This window comes from Macrobrachium nipponense, chromosome 10 (genome assembly GCF_015104395.2).
Source record: "Macrobrachium nipponense isolate FS-2020 chromosome 10, ASM1510439v2, whole genome shotgun sequence".
Classification (NCBI taxonomy): Eukaryota; Metazoa; Arthropoda; class Malacostraca; order Decapoda; family Palaemonidae; genus Macrobrachium; species Macrobrachium nipponense.
In genome coordinates, this window is record NC_087204.1 from 100855519 (window position 1) to 100862298 (window position 6780).

The 6780-nt window shown below is 38.3% G+C and overlaps 1 pseudogene; it reads right to left on the reverse strand.

Annotated features, from left to right (window-relative positions):
* Positions 1 to 691: 691 nt before the first annotated feature.
* Positions 692 to 5820, reverse strand: LOC135224059 (small ribosomal subunit protein eS7-like; annotated as a pseudogene).
* Positions 5821 to 6780: the final 960 nt, after the last annotated feature.

Here is a 6780-nt window from a genome sequence, read left to right on the forward strand (position 1 = left end):
TCTTAGCAAAATATCAATCATCCATGAGAAGGATGGCTAAATCTACCTATATTACTACTGCTCAACCGTTAAGGTTATATCTAACAACGACATCCCTTTTAAAATTGTTAACATTGAATACTTACCTTGACTTACAGCTATTAATCCAAGGTCAAATTCCTGACTGGTGATTCAGCCTATCGACTTGGTTTTTATAACTCCTTTGACACGTAAGCAGCTCATTGTGTTAAGTTTCAGGTGCGTAATTCCCTAAACATTTTATCTTTTGCAGGAGGCAGGGCATTCCACCAAGCACTGTACTTGTTTTTGATGTCTTGGTTAACTTATCCTCACTGCTGGTATTTTTTGTTTTTGTCCAGATACTTAACCATATATTATGGGGGGACAGTTCAGTGTTCGACCTTGTCAAACACCTTAAACATACAGCAAGTCCTAACTTCATACACCTCACTAACAGGCAAAACACCAACACCAGAAGCAAGCTAAAGTCTAGAGCAAAGGCATCTTCACCAGTCAAGTCATTTCTGATGACATTTTCCCAATAAGCAAAGGCATCTCCACCAGCCAAGTCAACTTCCGATGCCATTTTACTGAGAACATAGGTCTCCATGTAAGCCTTAATTTAGTGATCTAAAGTAATGTAGCTCCAGCTATGATGGTGTGGACTTGGCGAGGGGTAATAAAACCATGATTATTCACTTTTTTTTTCTTCATTCAACAAATTTACAAATATGGTTCACGGAACTCAAAGATGACCTCCTTTCCAGTTAACTTCTTGTATACTGCTGCAAAGGTTTCAACCTGGAAAAGTAAAAATAAAACTATAGGATACTACAAAATATTTACAAGTACAAAGTATACATAACAGTATCAAGTCTACTTGGTTTAAATTCCCCAAAATTTTGACAAACCTTTAAAATACTCAACAGGACAATGTACCTTATGCTCAATCTTGGTCAATGTAAGTACGAAGTACTTACAGTAACAGCACTTATCTCTGTCTGCATTATGTCTATTTGGTTCAAATTCCACAAACTTTTGACAAAAACTTTAGAACACCTGACAGTGCAACATACCTTATGTTCAATATTGGTCTGTTGGGCCTTATCAAGATGTACCTTGATCAGCCTTGAGCCATCAAGACGGACGCGAATCCTCTTTCCTACGATCTCAGCTGGGTAGACGAGATCTTCCAAGATTGCGTCATGAACAGCAGTCAAGGTTCGGCTATTGAAAAGACAAGAGATATGGTACGTTAAGTAAAACTCTCCCAGGCTGCAAGCAGCATACAATCTTCAATCCTTTTATCTAATGGACGACACAGTAAACACAAATAGCTTTGTCCTTTTTGTATGAAAGAAATAAAAATCAAGTAATACGTAAACAATTACGTAAACAATTTACGGAGTAATTTGAATACTTTACACACCTTCCAAAGAAATTCAATGAATACCACAACACAATTACATACTGTACAAGAACTCAGTAATATAAAGTAAAATAATTTTTGCACCTTGAAGCTGGAATATAAATGAACTTGACTGGGTAACTCGATTGCTAAATTACGCTTTGGGATCAAGATGTAAATTTACAGAATGAGATAGATACAATATATGACTCAAACAACTTGACAATATGCGAGTTATTAAATTGACATCATGAACAAAAACATAGGAAAGATCTGTACCTCATTGGCCTCTTCTGTTTTGGAGGGTTCTTCATCTTGCGAGTTGGCTTGGGCAGAATACGACGGCGAGCAATTACAACGACATGCTTGCCGCTAAATTTTCTTTTCAAGCTCGCGTACGAGGCGCTGCTGAACGCGCTGGAAGCCATTCAACAATGGCACTGGTACAAAAATAGCAATGCACTGCCGGGGGGAAAATTGTGTAAATTAATTGTCTCACTCGGAAACATTGGGATAAACAACTTCAAAAAACCCACAAATACTGTATTGAAAACTTAAGTTTTCCTGACTAAAGTACAAGCCTAAACCGAAAAGATACAAGACTGCACAAAACTCTCCATTAGTAAAATGACAAAACCTAAGCAATTACAACCTTCATATAAACATCCAACTGCTTACAGTCCTAAATAATGTTTTTTTTTGCATTATTTTATATGTACTAATGTAAGCTTATACTTAAAGCACTTTCAAACTAGTAAAGGCTACATTCTTATAACTTTAGCAGCTCCCAAATTGTAATCCAATACAGCATAAATGTCTCAAACTTGCTGTCAGGATGTGTTCATGATTTAAAACCTGACAATTTCTGATGAACCAATTCTTTAACTGCAACAACCTCTACTAGTTTTTCTAGACTAAATAATCGTCTGATCTATCTGAACATTTGTCAAGGGGAGCACTAACAAGTACAGGCTGATGGCCCTCTCTAATGAAGTTCAAGCCTGTACCGGAAGAACTAGGAAGTCCCAAATTAATGTTACTCTCTCCCTCTAAAAAACAAATATCCTCGTAGGGGAATATGTAGTACCATCAGTGGACCTCATACGGTATTCTGTAGGCATTACTTGAGGTTCTTTGCAACATGCCTTCGGCCCCCTAGCTGCAACCACTTTCGTTCCTTTTACATATCTCCTTTCATATTCTCTTTCTTCATTTTACTTCCCACCCTCTCCAAACACTTGTTTCATAGTGCAACTGCAAGGTTCTCCTCCTGTTACACCTTTCAAACCTTCACTGTCAATTTCCACTTCAGTGCTGAATGACCTCAAAGGTCCCAGTGCTTGTTAGGCCTTTGGCCTCTATTCTATATTCATCAACTCTTAACAAATGTCGCAAGTGAGAGAAATAAAAGTGCCCAAGTGGACCCACCTAAAAGACAGGGATTGTCAGGTTCTGGGTTTGTGGAAAGATGATGTGCTATATATGTGTTAGGGTGAGTAAGCTACATTTTAAGATTTGAAAGCTGGGTGCTCCAATTAGACTACAAATAGTTCACCTAGGATTGTTCCTGTATATCAATGTATGTTTGCGGGTGGGGGTAGGGAGGGAGTTTGGATGAATGCATATTCCATTGCCATGTTGCATGTAAGTTCTGCACTTGCGGATTTTTACCTTCCTGATCGGTGTTGTGCTGAGGGAACCCTAATGAAAATATTAAGAAGGACCCTTCAATGGAAAAAAAGTTCTTGGGTGTGTGACAGACAACTTGCCATACGAGAGAACAAGTGCCAGATAATTCATCATTTTCTAAGAAAAACAGAAACTGATTTGACTTATGAAAATCTGGCTCAAAAGTCAAACGCTGGGGTACTTTCAGCCATTTAGCACTTTGGAAAGTGAAAAGGCATTTTGTAAAAGACAGTATGAAAAATTCTATTTCCTCACTTGTCAAATCTGTTTACACACTAAGCCGATGGTGGAGGGACAATTAGTTTTGGGTCAGTGGCCCCAGGGTTAATCCTTTCATTAAAGGACATCCATGCCTATCTAGACAAACTTTGGCAATATGGAAAAAAAAAAAAATTGACTAACTTATTTGGTTCACCTGTTATGTAGCTGCATTTTTTTTGACACAGGTTACTGCAAAAAAAGTGCCAGCATTAACATTTAATAAATGTTCTCTTACAGTCCAGGGTTTGCACTTGTTGGTTTTTAAAGGTGCTGTAATTACATTATGTGAAATTTGTGATAAAGAAGGCTGCTGAGAATTACCAAACCCAGAATTACAAGGATGAAGAGCGGATAGCAGGGTTGTTTGCTTTTATAAAGCATTTAAAACAGTTCAATCAGTGTCACAATTTCTCAGAAAGGCTTTGCCCACTCTTTGCAAAAATCAATCTTATTTTTTAATGATTGCTCCCAAACTGAGGAAGTTAGGCATGGGGAAGAAAGCTCAGGTGGAATGAAACTGGCAATGGAATCTTTTCAAGATATGGGTTGAGAACAGCACTGGGTACAAAGGAATTTGTGAAATATCCAAGATGAAATTGGGAATATTTCAAGATACTGTATCTTACTACCAAAGTTCCTTCACAGTTTAAGGATTGGAATGGAATATAAAATTTAGGACAAAGGCCTTATGCTGGGACATCTCGGGTCATGTAATGTTGGAAAGGAAATTGAGTGAAAAAGTTTAAAGGTGTAATAGGAGGGAAACTTGTGGTTGCACTGAAAGTTGTTGAGGATGGAAAGGAAGATGGAAGGGAATAAGGTTGCAGGAGGGAGAGTAGAAGGAAAGAAACCAGGGGTGTGGGGTTGCAGCTAGGGGTCAAAAGGACGCTGCAAAGAACTATAAATAATGCCTATAGCTGCCACTGAGTGAGGTGCACTAACAGCGTTCAGGGATTCCACAGTCAACCATTCTGCAATCTCCTGATGTGACTTTCACTTTAGTTTTTGGCTCATTTTGCTTTTGTGTATGAACGTATACGTATATTTGCACTGTTTCATTCACTAGAAGACAGAAAACATATGCTATGTTACATTCATTGTATCCCAATCTTTTATATCTTGTATCACAATACCACTCGCAAACTTATAACTATTCCCAGTATAGGGCGCTATCATTTGCTTTCCTCGCTGCAGTAACATGGACTTTACTGGAATAAAATTCAACGAAAATCCTGAATGAAAAAAATACATTTGAATATCAAAAACTTTTTAAAAAACTAACAATACAGAACACTGACCTTCTTATCACCAACATCTATCTGCTTGGCTCCAGTAATAGTGAGTTCTCTTAATTGTGTTTTTAACTCTGAGTTCATCTCCAAGTCCAGGAGAGTCTGTCCAATTGAGGTTTTCAAACTCATCTGGTGTTCAGACAGACAAGTCTTGGTAATCTTTCCGTTGCAAAACCTGCGGCATCTGGAAGTAACAGTGAAATGCAGTTAATATCATGTTTCTTATAAAGCAGTTTCTATTAGCCTGGAAATATATGTTAAATTTTCAGCAGCTAATGCTTTGAATAAATGGGTTGTTGTTATCAATAGAAGCAACCCTAAAAGGTCCTCTACGATGTACGTCCCAATCTTATGAATGAAATTATATACATACATCTTTTTTTGCCTTGGATAAAATGTGATCTTAACTATAATTGCTGGCTTTCTGTATGTCAATCTTTGTAAGTATGTTTAAACTTTACATCCCCCCCCGGCCCAAGGTATAGATTGCAATACAAGAAAGGATAATTACATTTAAATTTATTGCCACAAAATGGCAGCTAGAAGTGGAGAACATCCATTTGGGACAAGCATACTGGAATTCTACCAGAAATTTAAACTAGGATGATGAATAAAAGTTGTCACATGAAGGATATAGGAAATTAAAGAATAAAAAGAGAAATAAAAAGTCACATTTATTAGAAATAAAATCTTTACTTGCCTTAAACTAGAATAAAACAAACAAAGTTTAAGTGGAAACTTCCTCCAGCAGAAAAAACAAATGCAATAGTACTTAGTTGTGCGGTGGAAAGTTTGAGGGCAATTAACAAAAACATTTCAAGCCGTAGCAGGAGCCAGGAGGGAAAACAAAGAAGTCTATAGGAAAATTAAGAAGGGGCAAGGAACTAGATATATAAAGGATCGAATCAGAATCTTAACACTGAAGAGGGAAGAGAATTTTTTTCAAAAACAGTATGTAAAGAAGATGAGAAAAGAAATCAACAAAGAGTAAAGAGATATAGCTAGAGGATATTCAAACAATATTAAGAAAATCTCTAGCAGAAGCATTTTTTCGTTAAATGAAGAGGCCACAGAGCCTGATCTAGGCTACCCATAACACTTCAGAAAGCATTTCAGTGGGTAAATGGCCTTACCAGACCTACTTTTAACTAACCTTACCCAAGATGTCATGCTTTAAGTTAACTGAGGGGAGCAGATGCAGAGTAGGGAGCAGGGGTAGTTCGTGAAAAATACCTAAACCTTTCTTAGAATACAGTGACCAGACCTTACCTTCCTAAACCCCCAACCCAAGGCACTATCCCAGGGGGTTCCCACCCCCTACTCTGCATACTGAGGTAAGATGAAATTAGGTTCACACCTTATTCAATTGACAGTTTCCTGCATTTGGGTTAAAAAAGGGTAAAAAACCGCATGGTACAGGGCTGGACCATGTACGATCAATGTGTACAACCCCAAGAAAAGTACATTATAATGCGTCCTGACACCGGAGTAGAGGTCTTTAACTCTGTTTCTTCCACTAACAAGAAGTCGCGTCTGATGCCCATCTCCGATGTCAGGACGCATTATAATGTACTTTTTTTAGGGTTGTAAACATTGATCGTACGTACATGGTCCACCCCTGTACATGCGGTTTTTACCCTAAGTAAGGTGAGGGGGAGGAGGGGGGGGGGGGGTCCAGGGAGGCCTTTTCACTAGCCAAGGACCTGGCACCTTACGTTAGGTCAAGTTAAATACATCTTTGTATTTCACTTGATATTAAATATATCCTTGTATTTAAACGTAAGTGTAAAAAAATTTTTCCAGGCACACATCAAATGCCAATGTGTTGTCCACAAAGACAGGTTAGGCTGTAACAAAAAGGGATCAAATATGACAATTTGTCGAAAATTGCATTTTTCCTAACTATACAACCTGAGGTCCTTTAACAATAGGAAGTAGCTAGCGGCAGCTGGAACGGTCGTAAGCTCGAACAAGGGGAGCAAGAACGTAGTTAAACTGCTTGTCCGATCGTCGCGCGCCGCGCGACTGGGAGGTAAACAAATCACTTTTGCTTTTGGCCCATGCAAATACGCAGAGTGAGGGGTGGCATGAGGAGGGACTTTATGTTAAAGGACCGGTCAGGTTTGTATA